Below are 20,343 nucleotides of genomic sequence, written 5' to 3'. Positions count from 1 at the left end.
TTCTGTTCCCGATCTCGATCTCGGAACGGGTAGGTTGATTCCTTCCTAGAAGAGTCTCTTAGCTGGGAGGTTTCCTCCATGTTGATATATTTTTCTGCCCGTTCCTGCACCTCGTATAGGGAGGTCGGGTATCGTTTGGATAGGGATTGGCTAAATGGTCCTTCTTTTAGGCCGTTTGCCAGTCCCATGATGGCCGCTTCTGTGGGCAAGTGTTGTATGTCCAAGCAGGCTTTGTTGAATCGTTCCATGTACTCTCGGAGAGTTTCCTGGTTGCCTTGTTTGATCCTGAGTAGACTGGGGGCATGTTTTGCTTTGTCCTTTTGAATGGAGAACCTTGTTAGGAATTTTTTGGTTAGGTCTTCGAAGCTGGTGATTGATCTTGGTGGCAGGTTGTCGAACCACTTCATGGCTGACTTGGTGAGAGTGGTGGGGAAGGCTTTGCACCGAATCGCGTCGGAGGCGTCGACTAGGTACATTCTGCTTCTGAAGTTTCTGAGGTGGTGACTTGGATCGGTGGTGCCGTCGTAGAGATCCATATCGGGTGGTTTGAAGTTTCGCGGTACCTTCTCCTTCATGATCTCTTGCGTGAAGGGATCATGGTTGCCTTCGGGGGTGGGACCGCGGTCCGTCCGATCTTTCAGGTTGGCCTCTATTTTCCGGAGTTTTTCTTCTAATTCTCTGCGCTTGCGAGCCTCCCTTCTCAAATCTTGTTCAGTTTCTTTCTGCTTCTTTATGTCCTCTTCGAGTTGTTTCAGCCGGTTTTGCTGTGCCCGAACTGCTTCTAGAATTTCTGAGCTCTTTTCTTTTTCGGGATTTTGTAGGTTTTTGTTTGGGAGTGATGTCTTTGGGTGATTCTGTTTGTTTCCTCCTGGAGTGCGCGGTGATAGAGGGCTGTCCGGTCGTTCTCCGGTGTCAACTTCCTCCTCTTGTTCTGATGTAGCGTGGTTATTGTTGGGAGGATCATCCGCCATGGTAGAGGGATGACTTCCAGGATCCCCGGCAACGGCGCCAATGTTCCGAGGGTTACCTGAAACGTGTAGCTCGGCCGTCTGGCAAGACCCGAGGTGAGGGTTCCGTGACCCGAGCTTGATGTGCCGAGCGGCTGGTGGTTGTACCTGCAATGACACTCCGATGCTTAAGTTAGCATGGGTCCAAGCAGATATTGAGTAGAATTAGAGTATGAGTTATACCTGGGTGCTCCAGTGTATTTATAGTAGTTGGTCGTGATCCTCCCTGGATAAGATATTCTTATCTTATCTTATCTTTTGGGAGCTTTATCCCTATCTTTGTGGAACCGCCTTTCTTTAGGCCTTTTCGGCCTTTAGGTTTTGGGCTTCGTTCCTTCTGATGGGCCTTCTTAGCTTATTTGTCCGAGGTCCGACCTCAGGCGTGGGCCTTGGGACGAGGTCGGACCTTTCTATGAACTTCCGAGTTGGGGGAGCTCGGTCAGGGTATGAACAGGTGCATACTAAGGATCCACCTCAGATATTGCTTGCAAGCTATCAAATGGAAAAGCATCATTGATAGGAGTGGAGTCACTTTTGATATGCTCAAGGCGACTCAAGTGGTCCGCCACTAGATTTTGGGAACCACTCCTATCTTTGATCTCTAAATCAAACTCTTGCAGCAACAATATTCAACGGATTAACCTTGGTTTGGACTCTTTCTTAGCTAACAAATATTTTAAGGCTGTATGGTTTGAATATACTACCACCATAGTACCAAGTAAATAAGCTCGGAATTTATCCAAAGCAAAAACAATATCTAAAAGCTCTTTTCAGTGGTAGTATAATTAGACTGAGCACCATCTAATGTCTTAGAAGCATAAGCAATTATATAAGGGTCCTTACCTTCGCACTGAGCCAGCGACACTCCTACCGCGTAGTCGGATGCGTCACATATGATCTCAAATGGCCTGCTCCAGTCAGGCCCTCTCACAATAGGAGCTTGGATCAAGGCAATCTTCATCTTGCCAAATGCCTCCATGCAATCTTCACTCAACTCGACCTCTACGTCCTTCTGTAGCAGTCGGGACAAAGGTAGTGAAACCTTACTAAAGTCCTTAATAAATCGCCAGTAAGAACCTGCATGACCAAGAAAAGAGCAGACTTCCCTCACGGAGGAGGGGTAAGGTAAACCAGAAATAATATCTACCTTTGCATGATCAACAGCAATACCAGTATTAGAAACAACGTGTCCTAGAATAATAACTTGCTTTACCATAAAATGATATGTTTCAAAATTAAGCACAAGGTTTGAACTAACACACCTTTCTAATACTCTAGCTAAATTATCCATACAAAGGTCGAATGAATCACCATAAACGCTAAAGTCATCCATAAAAACTTCCATACAGTTCTCAAGAAGAGCTGAGAAAATGCTCATCATGCATCTTTGAAACATAGTTGGTGCATTACATAAGCCAAAAGGCATTCACTTATATGCATACGTTCCAAAGGGGCATGTAAAAGTAGTTTTCTTCTGATCCTCTAGAGCAATATGGATTTGAAAATATCCAGTGTAACCATCTAAAAAATAGTAGTGTGATTTACCTGACAGGCGATCAAGCATTTGATCGATGAAAGGTTGTGGGTAGTGATCTTTGCGAGTAGCTTGGTTCAAACACCTGTAGTCAATGCACACCCTCCAGGAATTCTACACTCTGGTAGCCATGAGTTCCCCATGCTCATTCTTCACTGTGGTGACGCCAGACTTCTTCGGGACCACCTGTACTGGGCTAACCCATTCACTATCCGAGATTGGATAGATGATGTCGACTTCAAGCAGTCTGGTCACTTCCTTCTTGACAACTTCTAAAATGGTGGGGTTCAACCGCCTTTGAGATTGACGGATAGGCCTTGCTCCTTCCTCTAGGAATATGCAGTGCTCACATACTTGAGGGCTGATACCTACTATGTCTGCCAAACTCCACCCAATAACCTTCTTGTGTCTTCTAAGCACACTAAGCAGCTGCTCCTCTTGTTGGGAAGTAAGTTCCCTTGCTATTATAACTGGGAGCTTCTGATTATTCTCAAGATAAGCATACTTGAGGTGGGGTGGAAGGGGCTTCAACTCCATTTTTAGCTCATGGCTTGGCACTTGATCGTCCGGAGCTATTGCAGGTGGTAAGGTGTCTTCATTATGCTCAGAGGGCTTCCCCACACTTGCACATTGCTCCATGTTCAGCTCTTCTACCGCCTCTTGGTGAACCTCAGCCACGGTCTCATCAATAATGTTACACTGGAAGATGGAGTGATCTTCCGGGGGGTGTTTCATAGCTTCATCTAGGTTGAAGCTCATTGTTCTTCCATCTATCTCAAATGAGTATGTACCCAAGAAGGCATCCAATTTGAACCGCGAAGTCTTCAAAAATGGCCTTCCAAGCAAGATAGACGAAGGTCTTCCTGAGTAATTAGGAGGCTTCTCTAAAATATAGAAGTCTATAGGGAATGTCAACCCCTTAATGCTCACCAAGAAGTCTTCAGCGATGCCAACCACCGAGATTATGCTCTTATCTGCCAAAACAAATTGTGATGCCGACCTTTTCAAGGGTGGAAGCCTCAAAGCATCATATACAGATAATAGCATAATACTAACACATGCACCTAAATCACACATGCAGTCGAAAAATTGTACACCTTCTATAGTACAAGTAACCATACAAGGACTGGGATCACCATATTCCTCCGGTATAGCACCCATTAAAGCAGAAATAGAGCTACCTAAAGGAATAGTTTCTAAATCATGTACTTTATCCTTATTCATGCACAAATCTTTTAGAAACTTAGCATACTTAGGTACCTGGCGAATAGCATCAAAAAGGGGAATAGTTACCTCAACCTTTTTGAAGATCTCCACCATCTTGGAGTCTAGCTCCACTTGCTTCTTTGTCCTCCTAGCAAGGTGTGAAAAAGGGTTGGGAATGGCTTCTCTCACAATATCATGTTCCGTAGGCACTCCATTCCTTGGTTGAGCAACTTCTTCCTCAATCGCATCTTGTACCTCATCCTCTTCTTCAACATCTTCTACCTCAACAATGTCTTCAACTTGAATATTTTCTCTTGAGCTTAGCTCCTCTGGACTCCTCTCTGGCAATGTATTTTCAGATCTCAAAGTGATGGCATTGATGCCACCCTTGGGGTTGGGTAAAGGTTGAAAGGGAAGTACATTAGAGCTTGAAGGTTGATTGTTGGGGGTAGATAGTGGTTCCATTTGGGATATGAGAGCTTGTAGAGTAGAAGTAAGACCGGTAATGCTAGAGGTAAGTAAATTTTGAAGGTCTTTTTGTCCTTACACAATAGAGCGAAGCATCTCATCATTGGAGGAAGAAAGAGGGTAGGTGATTTGAGGGGCTTGTGGTTGGTTGTTTTGAGGCGCTTGAGCTTGCCTTTGGTGAGGTGCCCGGTAACTTTGGCCTTGGTTCTGCTGTTGGTATAAAGGGTTTTGTTGATACCGGTTCTACTGATAGTTGTTATTGTTGTTATTCCATCTTTGATTGCCACCATTGCCTCTACCTCCTTGATTGTAGTTGTCCCTCCATACTTAGTTGGAATTATCTCTCTACCCTTGGTTCGAATTATCTCTCCATCCTTGGTTAGAATTGTCTTGCCAACCTTGATTGTAGTTCCCACCTTGATTGTAATTACTGCCTTGTTGATAATACCCTTGATTCGGATAATTGTAGTAGTTATTGTTAGCCTCCAAGGTGTTGTCTTCTTATTGGAGTTGTGGGCATTCATTAGTATAATGAGAATAACAAGCGCATATGCCACACACTCTCTGGGGGACCAACTGTTGACAATGTTGTTGTGGAGGAGGCTGAGGTTGTTGTTGATTAAGCTGGAGTTGCTTCAGTATATTGGCCATCTCTCCCAGAGTCTTTGTGAGAGCAGCTGTCTCACTACTCGAAGAAACTTCCGCAATAGCCTTGGGATGGTTGTTCCTTTGCCTTGCATTTCGGGTGGACTCAGCTAGATCAGTGATCAGTTGCCACGGGCATCTAATATAGTCTTGTCTTGAGGCTTCATGCCCTGGCAAAAATAGCTAATCAACACTAACTGGTCAATCTTGTGATGATAACATGAGTCTATGAGATTCCTGAAGCATTTCAAATACTCGTAAAGAGTCTCTGATTTGCCTTGGATAATGCAGGAAATTTCTTTCTCAATCTATCTATAACTTCAGCTGGAAAGAACTTGTCCAGGAATTTTCTTTCGTCAATTCACGCACACGCGTCAGGCATGCGAGTGCGTCGATCCTCACTGCTTAGCTCCTTAGTTTCTTGTATTCTTTCCACTTTTGCATGCTTCCTTTCTATCCTCTAAGCCATTCATGCCCTATAATGCCTGAAAACACTTAACACACAGGTCACGACATTGAATGGTATAAAGGGGGATTAAAAATTGACAATTTTAAGGCTTAAGAAGCAAGTTTTCAATCATGGAACAAAATGAGGAATGAATTGTAAAATCATGCAGTTTGCATGAATAAGTGAAAAACTAATAAAAACCACTCAATTTAGCACAAGATAAACCATAAAATAGTGGTTTATCAATATTCCTATCAAGGATTGACAAGTAGTTGATAATATTTTTTCGATTACAACTCTATATTTTTCTTCAAATATTTTTGTGTTTTCTCCTTAAAGAGGAAAAATAAAATAAATAAACCAAAATATGTAGAATTTTTGTTTTTTTTTTTTTTGCTACAAATTTATGTGCTTTTCTTCAAAATTTTTTATTTTTTAAACGTTTGTGACAAAAAAAAATTATCCTAAAATTTAAAGAAGGAAAACATAGAAATTTCAATAGTAAAACAAAAAAAAATAGGAAGGTGAGCGCAATATCCGTAGCAAGATGTCAGCATATTCAACGAAGAGTCTTTGGAAAGAGTCAAAGTCCTTTCTTTGAAGAATTTGTAGATTAGGTCACGAGGTTACTTCGTCTTCATATATTACTTGTAGAACCTCAAAATCTTTTTCTTTTTATATTTTTTTTAATTGTGATAAAACTTATGCTACCATTTATTCTTCCTATGTCATCATTCCTACAATTTTTTTTGAAGTAAAAAAGTTCAACAGAACAAGGTAGAGCAAAAGAAAAGAAACAAAAACTCATAACACTAAAAATAACAACATCTTGTCATCTCTGACATTGTCATCAACAACCACAGGGTTCACCACCAATCCATTCATCGTAACTTGTAAAGGATCTGTTAATAATGTCCACCACACTTGAACCTTGATTTTTGAAGATTCTATCATTTCTTTTTAGCCAAATTATCCAGATGACCGCAAAAATACCAACCAACCATCGCTTCTGTTCCATCTTTCTTGCTGATATATCCGCCAAACTTTCATAGTGTTGCTTGATCGTACTTGGAATAATCCATATCCTTCCAAGAGCGAACAACCAAGCACACCATGCCTGCCAAGTGAGCTCACAACCAATGAACAAGTGAAAAGCTATTTCAACAAACTTATGACATAAAACACACATGTTATTATTCTGGCCAATAACACCTAATCTACAGAGTCTTTCCCTTGCATTCACCCTACCAACTAGTGCAAACCAAGTAAACAACTCAACTCTTGGTGGGACGAATCCTCTCCAAATAGCACTAGTGAAACTATAGCTTGTGATATCCGTCAGAAGTACCTCTGTTTGCAATACCTGCACAAAGGAGTTAGTAGAATAAACACATTTTTTTATCAAATTTCCAAACCACTCTGTCCTCTCTCTCATTGTCAGTTTCACTGATTGAAGAACCATATGAAGCTGGTTTACTAGTTCCAGCTCCCATTAAAATAACTCTCATCACCACTGGAAATTCTAAATCCACTCTAACCCATCCTAGAACCCACAATCCCCTACGACAGATCCTTGAAGATTTGAGACCGAGAAAAGTAATGGAAAAGTAACTTTTAGAGCACCACAAGGTAACCAGCTATCCTTCCAACAGCGGATTATCCTGCCATCCCCTAGTTTCATAGCCAAGCCTTTGATCTTCTTCTCTCTCATTGTGGCTCCCTAATTTGTAGTTGACAAATATCCTTCTAAGGACCCCTTTTAGTAGGTACAGGTTGATCACAAATCATCTCAGAAGGATTCATGTTATTACAGGAACATACAATTTTCTTCCAAAGTGGACAATCTTCTTTTGAAAATCTCCACCACCACTTGAATAAGAGCGCTGTATTCCGAATTATCACGTCACTAACTCCCAAACCTCCTGCCTTTTTGGGGGGCCTGTACAACTTCCCATTTCACTAGAGGCATCCCATCCATCCCGTCCTCTTTACTCTATAAAAAGTGTCCTTGTAAGAATATTATTTTTTCTGCTACTACCTTCGGCATTTTGTACAAGCCGAGATAGTAAATAGGCAGGCTCTTAAGAACAGATTTAATGAGAACCAGCTTACTCGCTTTATTCAGAGGCTTTGCTTTCCGCATACTTAGCTTTTCTACTACCTTGTCAATTGATAAACCCTATTTTTAGGGTTTATCCTGTGCTTAATCTAGTGGATTTTATCCGTTATTCTCACACTTATTCATACAATTCGCATGTTTTACGTTTTCCTTCCTGATTTTGTGCTATGATTGAAAACATGCTTCTTTGGCCTTTTATTTGCTAATATTAATCCTCTCTTATTACCATTCGATGCCATGATATGTGTGTTAAGTATTTTCAGAGATTATAGGGTAGGAATGGCTTAGAGAATGGAAAGGAAGCATGCAAAAGTGGAAGGAATACAAGAAACTGAAGGAACTGCTAAAGCTGTCCAGCCTGACCTCTTGGTACTAAATTAACCATAACTTGAGCTATAGAGGTTCAAATGATGCGGTTCTAGTTGCGTTGGAAAGCTAACATTTGGGGCTTCACAATGATATATAATTTGCCATAGTTGCTCTGAAGATAGGTGACGCGCATGCATGACCTGAAGAAAACTCAATCCATGCGTATGCGTGGACGACACGTACGCATGACTTTGCCGCATGCTGGACGTATCAGAAATCACTGGGGGTGATTTTCTGGGCTGTTTTTTACCCATTTTTTGACCCAGAAAATATAGATTAGAGGCTATAAAGTAGGAAAATCATCCATTCATGAGACAACATTCATAATTCACAATTTTAGTTTTAGATGTAGTTTTTCTAGAGATAGAGGCTCTCTCTCCTCTCTCTTAGGTTTTAGGATTAGGATTTCTCTTAGTTTTAGGATTATTTCTCTTCATTCCAGGTTCAATGTTCCTTAATTTATGTTCTCTTCTACTTTTATTTATTCTATTACTTTAGTTGTTTATTTTCTCAATATGGTTTATGAATCCTTATGTCGAATTTAATTTTCTTATTTAATATACATTGAGGTATTTCAGATTTATGATTGCTTTCTTCTTTTTAGGATATAAATAATTTGGATTTTTCTCCTCCCTTTGCTTTGGTTGAGTAATTGGTGACACTTGAGTTATCAAACTCAGCTGTTGATTGAAAATTGGAATTTGCTAATTGATTTGGATCCCTCTAAAGCTAGTCTTTTCATATGAGTTGACTAGGACTTGAGGAATCAAATTGATTAGTCCACTTAACTTTCCTTTATTTAGTAAGGGTTAACTAAGTGGGAGCAATAAACAATTTTTGTCACACCTGATAAGGATAACTAGAATGGGATTTCCACTTCTTATACCTTGCAATGGTTTTCATGATAATTAGTTTAGTTTATTGCCAGTTTATTTTCCTATTTCCTATTTCAAAAACCCAAAAATATACCTGTTTCCATAACCAATAATAAATACACCTCCCTGCAATTCCTTGAGAGATGACCCGAGGTTTAAATACTTCAGTTATAAATTTTACAGGGTTTGCTTTAGTGACAAACAAGTTTTTTGTACGAATGGATTCTCTGTTGGTTTAGAAGCTATACTTTCAACGAGAGCTTATTTGTAAAAATTTTTACCGGCAAAAGTCCTCTCGTCATCACTCACTGATTTCTATGTCTTGACCAGGCTCGGATTCGTCCCAAGAGAAATGCCAAGATATCTAACAGGTAAATACGCCTCTTTACACCCCAACAGTCGACACATCTGTCGTGCCCAACTCTGCTCACAATTAACCGGGATCAAGCTGGACTTGTCAAAATTAATACTCAGCCCTAACATCATCTCAAAGCAGCGCAGGAACCACTTATAGTTTCTGATCGTCTCTTCTTCAGAAGAGCAAAAAACTATAGTAACATTCGCAAACTGCAAATGTGACAACTCAATGTTATCCCTTCCAACCAACAAAGGAGTAATGCATCCATTCCGCATTGCCTCTCTAATCATCCTATGTAGAACATCAACAACAAGCACAAATAGAAAGGGAGAAAGAGGATCCCCTTGTCATAGACCCTTTTCCATTTTGAAGGGCTTAGAGGGAGAGCCATTTATTAGGACCGACATAGACGCATAACACACACACTCCTTTATCCACTCCCTCCATCTACAGGCAAACCCATCTTTTGCAAAACGATATCCATAAAATTCCACTTGACTCAATCATAAGCCTTTTGGAAGTCTAGTTTAATAATTGTCAAGCTCTTTTTCCTTAACTTCAGCCACTGCACAGTTTCACAAGCAATCAAAGCCCCATCATGTATCTTCTTATCATGCACAAAAGCACTCTGTGTTTCTCCTACCAATCCTGGCATTATCTTTCGCATCCTCCGAACCAGGATCTTTGATATAACCTTCAAAACACAACCCACCATACTAATCGGCCTAATGTCCTTGATTTCTTTAGCTCTGACAAACTTTGGTGCCAAAGCCACTCAAGTAACATTCGAATCCCTAGGTAAAACAGCTGACTAAGAATCCCATCACGACTGCAGTGAACTCCCCACCAACATCCTCCCAATACTTCTTAATGAAATTCATATTATACCCATCACTGTCTGGTGCCTTAGTTGACTCATAATCCCAAATTACATCCTTAATTTCCTCATTAGACTACATCCATTCCAACTCTGATGCCTCCTCCTTAGTTATCCGGTTAACCAGCCCATCACGGAACCCTATCACCGGCGAGGTCTCTTGATGATATAAATTCTTATAAAAGTCTCTGATAGCAACCTTAATCCTTGCTTGATTTCTCACTATCCTCTGATGAATCAGTAAGGACTCAATCCGATTGTTTCTCCTTCGAGCTGAGGCTAGATTGTGAAAATAGCTAGTGTTCTTATCCATCTCCTTGGCATGCCTTGATCGCGATATCTGCTTCCAATGTAACTCTTTTTTGATATACCATTTCTTACAAGAGCTCACCAGCGCCGTCCTTCTTACTTCCACAGTTCCATCAACAACCCCATTGCTAACCATATCATCTACTTTCTTTATCTCTTCTTCAAACTTTATAACTTTCATATCTATGTCCCTAAAATTCTTCTTATGCCATTTACCTAGCGAGACCGTCAAAACCTTCAGCTTGTCAATGAATTGTACGTCGCCCAAATTCTTCCACTACTCCTTCACCATCCTCAAGAAACCCTCATGAGTAAACGAAGCATCCAGACTCTGAAAAGGTCTCGGCCCCCTCCCAATCTTGTGATATCCACAATTAATGGACAGTGATCTGATAAACCTCTTAAACCTCCTCTAAGCCTTGTTTCAGGAAACTCTTCCAACCACTTCAAACTAACCATAACTCTATCAATGCGGCTACACGACTGACCCCTAAACCATGTGAACATACGATCAACAAGTGCAAGATCCAAAAGCTCCATATCTTGAATCCAAGATTTAAAGTCAGTTGCAGTCAGTGTCAAAGTGGTAGCTGCTTTCCTCTCTTCCACTTGAACAACCTCGTTAAAGTCCCCCAAATAACAAAAAGGTACTTGACAAAGCCCAGATAAAAAGCTTAGCTCTTCCCACACGACAAGCTTCTCTTCCCTTTGGTGTGCACCATACACTAAACAGAAAGCAGACTTAAAATTATTTTTCAGCACCACGACATCCACACACAACCATCTCTCCCCTTTATAACAGTTGCTCCTTTGAAAAATCGTTTCGTCCCACATCAACAACAGCCTACCAGAAGCACCTTTCGACCAAAACTCTTCACCATACTCAATTTTCCAACTCCTCCCAAACCCCTAAAATTCCAAGAACTAAAAATCATTTTAAGCCAATTGTACACACTTTTTGTGATTTTTCGGCCGACTTCTTCTTGTCTTTTCTTTCTATTTAGCTTGATTTTTCTTCTGCCCAAATGTCTCATTCTGTGCTTGGAGTACAACCATAATATCATCTTCCTCATTATACTAAATTACTCCAAATTCTACTGCCAACTCCCATGCCTTCCTATTTTTTGCATTTCATCATTCCATTTGGTTTCAGAGGATTCAATCTCAGCTTCGTTGTCTTCAGATATTCTTGCATCTTCCAAGTCCTCTACAACCCTCCCAGTCTCACCAGTCCCTCCCTCCACCAAATCAAGCCGTCCATGTATCGCATCTACCTCTTGGCCATCATCTTTTATCTCATTGGTTAATTCAAGGTTTTTTGAACAACAACCTGGACAACTTTTCTTTGAATGTTCATCCTCATTATTCCTTACCGAAACTCCTGCATGACACCTTTCTCCCATATGCCTTCTTTCAATAGCATCATAAGCATCGTACTCAGCTGCAAAAGTCACTCCCAATTTATCTTCTACCAAAGCTCCGATTGCCTGCAGAGAATTAGCGTCAATATCCCTGTGTCCCCCCTCCTACTATTGCTATTAATTTTCACCTCAGTCACCATCACGGTCCTACCATAATCCCAGGAATTCAGTTCTGTCCAAATTAGCATCCTCATTACTTGTTGCAAAACTCGATTGATTAGCCCTCAGCACACCAGAATTGATTGACCTAACTGTTGTTCTTGCTGTTTTCAAATTTAAAAAATCGTTTCTCTACTCATTCAAATCCTCATGTTGAATTACAACTTTACCATGTCGTTGATCTTCCTCCCTAACCGTCGTCGCCATCAAATTTGCTGCTACATCCCATTCCGACTGCCGCATATTACAGCTATTACCACCCTCGGGATTTCTAGGATCTCCCATAGCACATTTTCCTCCCATAGAGAACCCATCAGTGCCTCCGAACACATCCTTCATCACACAAGGCAGTAAGCCATCGACTTCAGCTCCTGCTTCCTTTACGAACACATCAAATCCAACCATGCCTACAGTAATGTGTACCCATTCATGTGTGACCTCGAACATGCATGTGTCAATCTGCACTCATCCAACACTAAATGACTGACATGATTTTGTTGCATCGTCACAATTTACCACCTCACCCCATTACATGTAACGGTACTCTGTAGCACTCGAGCGACACCCTTATAGTTTCGCATCATTCATTCTCCTCCCACCTCCTCACCTTATGAAAAAACTTCAACAGGCCGTTCCCATTAAGTGCGAGTGCCGCTTCCGTACTACGAATGCTATCAAAGGTCAGTAAGGCTTTGTATGCCCCCATCTCACAAACCTTGACCATGTGAGGCCACTCCTTACGAGTTGTCACATTCAACAAACCAAAGTCTATAGCTGTCATCATGGTATCGATAACACTATTCTGTAACCAACTCAAATTAGGTTGTGCCACCGAGACATCTATCTTCTTCGTCCCACACTTTCCATTTTTTTCTGTTCTTCCGATTGTTCCCCTCTCAAAGCACTAGTTTTCTTACGTTCCACAACCCCATCATCAGTCTGCCAAATTGTAGTGTCCACGACCACCATTTCTCATCTTCTTTGATAGATAAATGTCAATGATTTGCCCTGTAAACGAAAATAATCTAAACAATTCACGTTTTGATATATCTTCTGGTAACTCATCCACAAAAATGCTAAAGGATTCCTTTCCTAAACAGATGTACTCTTCTTGGTTCCAAGTCCTTGGATCCTTGACTTTGGATCGTGACTGCCTAGACCTACCCCAACCTGTGTTTTCCCAACCTACTCTCTGATGCGTGAGCATCTTTGTTATCTTTTTCTAGTGAATTTACATTTAAATTGTTAAGTTTAATCAAGAATTAATTGTCTTTTAGCCACTATGGATGCTACTTTGAGTCTTATGCAATTTTGTTTATTTTAGGTAGCATTCAGCTGGATTTGATGGAGTTTCTGCAGCACAAGAATTGAAGGAGATGACAATGAGGAGCGACGCGTGTGCGTATCTGACGCGTGCGCATGATTTTAATCTTTCCATGGCGACGCGTGCGCGTGCCTGACACGTACGCGTGAAAAGCGAAGCTGCACAGTGACGCATGCGTGTACTTGACGCATATGCGTGACACGCAGAATAGACTGTCGACGAGTACGCGTGACATGCGCCACGTACAGAAAACGCAGAAAATGCTGGGAGCGATTTTCTGGGCTCCGTTTTGGCACTCAAGTAAGGCGCAGCTCTCTGCCAAGTTAGGCGCAGATCCAGTGAAGCCAAGTGGTCCCCACGTTACAAGGCGTGGATTATTTGATTGATTTTGATTCAAATTTGAATTTGAAAAGAGGAAAAGATATTATCTTAATTTTAGATATTAGATTTTAAATTAATTAGGATTAGTTATAAAAAGGAGAAACTTTTCTTCTTTAGGGGAATTCCGGGGGATTCCATTAGAGAATTCTATACCAATGTATTCCGCATTCCAGAACATTCCGTACTTGATAGTTTACCTGAATCCTAGTTTTCTTCTCTGAGTCATGAGTAACTAAACCTCCATTGTTAAGGTTAGGAGCTCTGTCTATTGTATGGATTGACATTATTACTTTTCTATTTTAATTCATGTTTTGATTTATATTTCAAAAATTATTTTCATTCTTTATTCTATGAATTTAGGTGGAACGGAAGTATGACCCATGTTCTAATTGAGTTCTTGTATAACTTGGAAAAGCTCTTTACTTGAACAACAACTTGAAAACATATTCTCCTGAATTTCTAATTGTTTGTATTTAATGGGATACGTGACATATAATCCCCTTATATCTGGATAATTAGGATTCTTGTGGAATATAAACTGAAATTTGATCATCGCCCTTTAATTGGAATTAATTGACCAAGAAATTGGCAGTTAATGAATTTTAGAGGAGACTTGGAAGGTCTAAGGAATTGGGGTCTAGTCACATATAGTTTGCCATGAATTAAATCTTGCATGATTAAAATAGTTAGTAAGAAAAGTTAATCCAGAAAATAGATAACTCTGAAGCCTTAACTATTTTCTCCCATATTTTATTTCCAACTTATTCACCTGCTGTCTTCAAACTCTTAATTTACTGTTTAATGCTCTTTGAACATCCAACACTCTTTTCTGTTTGCCTAACTAAGTGGTTTAACCAACCATTGTTTCTTGATCCATCAATCCTCGTAGGATCAACCCTCACTCACCTTAGGTATTACTTGGTACGACCCAATGCACTTGCCGGTTAGTTTGTGGGTTATAAATCTCGCACCAAGTTTTTGGCGCCGTTGCCAGGGATTGATTATGATTAACAACTATCAGTTGTTTGATTGCTTAGATTAGGCGTTTTAGTTTTAATTTAATTTAAATTTTATTTAAAAATTTTTTGAAAAAAAAATTTCTGTTCTGTCTTCTTTGCTTTCCTGTTTACCACATGTTGTGTTTAATTCTGTTTGGTGTTTTGTGCCTAGGAAAAACAATGGAGAGAGATCACATGGGTTACTACTCACACCCAAGTAGTGATTCATATTATGGTGGATGGAGGAACAATCCAAATTTTGGTTGACAAAGTCAAAACCAAAGAAACTTTAATGCTCCATGTTCCAACTATCAAGAGCCACCACCTCCATATTCATATCAAGAACCACCATCTCCATATTCATACCAAGAACCACCACCTCTCTATTTATATCAAGAACCATCACCCTTCTACCCATATCAAGAGCCACCATCTCTATATTCATACCAAGAACCATCCTCCTTTTACACTTATCAAGAACCATCATCTCCTTCTTATGCATATCAAGAGCTACCATCTCCTTATTCATCTCAAATACCATCAGATCTTGAGCTTCTCATGAAAGAATTCATACATGATATAAAGACGAGTGTCAAAAATGTAGAGAATTATGTGCAGCTGATTACTAAGTCCCAGGAAGAAGAACAAGAAAATTCCTTCCTAAGTGATATAATACAAGATCCTATAGAAGAAAGTGAGGAAATCAATCAAAGGAGTTTATACTCCAGTGAATTGGAGAACTTTCGACCCTCACACTTGGAAGAGGAGGAAGATGCACCAACAAAAGAGGAGGATGCAACAACAAAGAAGGAAGATGCACAAACAAGAGAGGTTGTAAAGGATGAAAGCAATTATGGGAATCTACATTCCAATGAAGTAGAGAATGGCATAGAGGGTGAGTTTATTGAACCACTAATTCAAGAAGTTCTTGATGAAGGGTACACTCTAACCATCACACAACACCAAAATTTTGAAATCAAAGAAGTGAAGGCAACCAAGGAAAGCACTGAAAGGGGATTGTGACCAAGAAACAAAAGAAATTATCCATGAAAAAGAGAAGGTCAACAAAGAGCAATCCAACCTCTACCCCAACAAGCAAAGTGAATCAAGCTAATTACAATAAAAGAAAGCTTGTTAGGAGGACTTCATATCAAGGGGCACTAGTCTTCACCTCTTCCCCCTTGGAGTCATTTCTTTTAACCAACTAGAAGAAGAGGAAGAAAATTTAACAATCAAGTGTTAAGCTAATGACATTAAAGAAGCTCTTGTCAGGAGGCAACCCATTAATTTCATAACTTTAGTTATTCTCGTAGTATTAGTTTTCTTATTTATTTGATTTTTATTAAGTTCTATCTAATCATGTAACTATTTGAGAACAGAAACTAAATATTTCAAAAAAAAAAATGAGCACACGACGCGCAACCGTCGTTGACGCGTACGCGTCATATGTGTGTGCATGAAAAATAAAAGTGAACAGAGAGTTGCGCAGGAGTGACGAAGGAAGTGTGCCTTGCGCACAAATATGCTCACGCGTACGCGTCTATGACGCGTGCATGTCCATTGTGATTTTGGCACTCCACGTGTACGCACCAAGCACGCACACGTGTGGATGAGTAAAATCGGCGTAAAAGGTGTTTAGCCAGAGAGTTATGCTTGTGTGGGGCTGGAACTATGCTGGGCGCACAAGCCTCACCACGCGGACACATCCCTGACGTGTTCGCGTCGTTTTCCCATCCTGGCCTTCCACGCGTACGCGTCCTTGATGCGTACGCGTCGTTTGAAGTTCGTGCGATCCACGCATACGCGTGCCTCACGCATACGCATCGCATGCGACGCCCAAGTGAACCACCTCAGTGCCTGATTTCAAATCATCCACCTCCCAAATCTTAATTCTCTCTTGTTCTTTTATCTTTTTCTTCTTCATTCATCATATTAATTGCTTTTATGTCTCTCTCTCTGTTTGCAGTTCTTCTTAGTCTTGAGGACAAGAAAACCTTTAAGTTTGGTGTTGACGCTTCGCTTATGGCTTTTCTGTCTAGCACCAAAGGGAGAAGAATGTTCTTCATGAAGGAATGAGATGACCACCAGCATAACTGAGGTGGTTGAGTTCCTTTCATTCTATTTCTCTTCCGTTCTTATTGTATTGTCTTCTGTTTTCTGTTGCTTTAATTGTTGCATGATCTTTAGTACTTTTAGTTAAAAAAAATTTGTCTCATGTATTCCTCACTAAAGCTTGAATTCAAAAAAAGAAGTGATGTATTTCATAAGAAATTGAGTTATATTTAAGAGTAGTCTTATTTACTTAAGTGTGGTGGTATTATTTGTGATTTTGAATGCATGACATGAACAGTGCATATTTGAATTTGAATCAAAGGATGTTGATGTATAAGGAACAAGAATTTAGAAAATTATTATGACTTCTCTGAAACAAACAAAAATTTAATCCTTGAAGCAAAAGAAACAGCAAAAGAAAAAGAAACTATAAAAGCAAGGTCCAAGGCTCTGAGCATCAATGACTAGGGAGGTCAGACATGATTAAAAGGTCAAAGAGTAGTTTTCCTAGTCATATGCTTATGGTGTGATTGTGTCAAGTAATCCTTGAGACAGAACATTTAGAGTCGAGACCAAGTGCGTTTAACAGAGTATGCCAAAGGCTTTGAGCACCACTGTCTGGGAGTAAATGAAAGAAAAATCAGAACTTAAAAAGAGTTCCCCAGTTAAGTGCTTGTGGTGTTTCTGTGTCAAGTAACCCTTGAGACAAAACATTTAAAGTCACGGCTAGGCTCAAGGTGCAAAGCACCAAAGAAAAATAAATTAAAGAAAATCATGCTGTGTTCAAGGATTAAACTGGAGTATAAAGATCAGAGAAATCATAATATGATCCAGATTCTAATTCCGAATGACACTGCATTACACTGATTCAAAGAAGAGTGAGATGCCAAAACTGTTCAAAATTACAATAAATAAATCCCACTTTAAGAAGAGACATGAGCTTAATCAAACTCTCATTCTCATGAAAATTCACATCCTAAGCCTATGTTAGTTTTGGTTGCTTGAGGACAAGCAACAATTCAAGTTTGGTGTTGTGATGCATGAGCATCTTTCTTATTTTTTCCTAGTGAATTTGTATTTAAATTGTTAAGTTTAATCAAGAATTAATTGTCTTTTAGCCACTATGGATGCTACTTTGAGTCTTGTGCAATTCTGTTTATTTTAGGTAGCATTCAGCTGGATTTGATGGAGTTTCTGCAGCACAAGAATCGAAGGAGATAACAGGGAGGAGCGACGCGTTCGCGTACTTGACGTGTGCGCGTGATTTGAATCTTTCCATGGCGACGCGTGCGCATGCCTGATGCGTACGCATGAAAAGCGAAGCTGCACAACGACGCATGCGCGTACTTGACGCGTACACGTGACACGCAGAATAGACCATCGACGTGAACGCGTGACTGACGCGTACGCGTGACATGCGCCACATCCAGAAAACGCAGAAAACGCTGGGGGCGATTTTTGGGCCCCATTTTGGCACTCAAGTAAGGTGCAGCTCTCTGCCAAGTTAGGCGCGGATCCAGTGAAGTCAAGTGGTCCCCACATTACAAGGCGTGGATTATTTGATTGATTCTGATTCAAATTTGAATTTGAAAAGAGGAAAAGATATTATCTTAATTTTAGATATTAGATTTTAAATTAATTAGGATTAGTTATAAAAAGGAGAAACTTTTCTTCTTTAGGGGAATTCCAGGGGATTCCATTAGGGAATTCTATATCAATTTACATTCCGCATTCCAGAACATTCCGTACTTGAGAGTTTACCTGAATCCTAGTTTTCTTCTCTGAGTCATGAGTAACTAAACCTCTATTGTTAAGGTTAGGAGCTCTGTCTATTGTATGGATTGACATTATTACTTTTCTATTTTAATTCATGTTTTGACTTATATTTCAAAAATTGTTTTCGTTCTTTATTCTATGAATTTGGGTGGAACAGAAGTATGACCCATGTTCTAATTGAGTTCTTGTATAACTTGGAAAATCTTTACTTGAACAACAACTTGAAAACATATTCTCCTGAATTTCTAATTGTTTGTATTTAACGGGATACGTGACATATAATCCCCTTATATCTGGATAATTAGGATTCTTGTGGCATATAAACTGGAATTTGATCATCACCCTTTGATTGGAATTAATTGACCAAGGAATTGCAAGTTAATGAATTTTAGAGGAAACTAGGAAGGTCTAAGGAATTAGGGTCTAGTCACATATAGTTTGCCATGAATTAAATCTTGCATGATTAAAATAGTTAGTAAGAAAAGTCAATCCAGAAAATAGATAACTCTGAAGCCTTAACTATTTTCTCCCATATTTTATTCCCAACTTATTCACCTGCTGTCTTCAAACTCTTAATTTACTGTTTAATGTTCTTTGAACATCCAACACTCTTTTCCTGTTTAATACTCTTTGAACATCCAACACTCTTTTCTGTTTTCCTAACTAAGTGGTTTAACCAACCATTGTTGTTTGATCCATCAATCATCATGGGATCGACCCTCATTCACCTGAGGTATTAGTTGGTACGACTCGGTGCACTTGCTGGTTAGTTTGTGGGTTATAAATCCCACACCACTCTCTCGCTCTCTTTCTTGCTCTCTCATGATCGGATTTCATTACTACAATTTTATGATTGAAAAATAAACTAAGAGAAAAATAGATAGTAAAACCAACTTGCAAGAGGGAGCAAAACACTTCCAGAGAAGGAGACGTTGACCATAAAAACGCTGGAAATAAACGAAATGGGGAAGAGAGACGATGCGGTGCTTAAAAGGCAATGTTGACTGCAATGGAGAGGAGACAATGGCAAGATGACCATCAATGGGAGAGATCCCACTGAAGGGAGAGCAATAATAAACAGAATTTGTAGCGGAAAGGATAAGGTGAACTAGGAGTGAGCGCGAATCGGATCAGATCAGATATGGTTAAAATCTCAATCCGATCCGCACTAAAATCATTGGATCCAATATCCACATTTTTTAAGTTTGGATCTGATCCGATCTGCACATTTGCAGATCGAATTGGATTTCGGATATATCCGTAAAATATTAAAATATTTTAAAAATACTATTTTTATTAAAAGATATCAACAAAATTCTTTTTTTTCACTCTTTTAAACATATTTATACTTAAAAATATTATTAAAAATACTTTTCTTAAATAATAAAATAAAATAATACAATATATATAATAATTATTAGTTAAAATAAAACATAAAAATAATATTTATTTATTATTTTTTTATTTTTATGGATACGCGGATACCTACACAGGATTGGATATGCGAATACTTACATGAAATTCACAATCCGATCCTATTAATGTGCGGATCCGATCCGATCCGAAAACACCGCGAATATGCGGATCAAATCCAATCTATGAACACCACTAAGGTGAACTATGAGGGAATAAGGATTTGTAGTGGAGACTAGAAGGGATAAGGAAGCGAGGTTAATTAAGGTTAGGAAAAAAATAATTTGAGATTATTGAATAATTTTTTATTTAAATTATTTAATTATACGAAATTTATTTTTTATAAATATAATTTTGATTTTTGTTTTTATAAATTTTTTAGTGTTCAGAATATTTGTAAATAAAAATATCATTTTACACTAATACATTGTTTGGATATAAGATGAAATATAAGAAGAAAAAAAATGGGAGAAAAAAATAGAAAGAAAGAAAATAGAAAAAAAGTGAATTTTTTTGTATTGTTTGGATTAAAAGAAAATATATGAAAAGAAAATGAGAAGAATTTTTTTTTTTTTTTGCTTGGATGAAAGAAAAAATAAAAAGA

This window comes from Arachis duranensis, chromosome 3 (genome assembly GCF_000817695.3).
Source record: "Arachis duranensis cultivar V14167 chromosome 3, aradu.V14167.gnm2.J7QH, whole genome shotgun sequence".
In the NCBI taxonomy this organism is placed as follows: Eukaryota; Viridiplantae; Streptophyta; class Magnoliopsida; order Fabales; family Fabaceae; genus Arachis; species Arachis duranensis.
Note: the sequence above shows the minus strand (reverse complement) of the source record.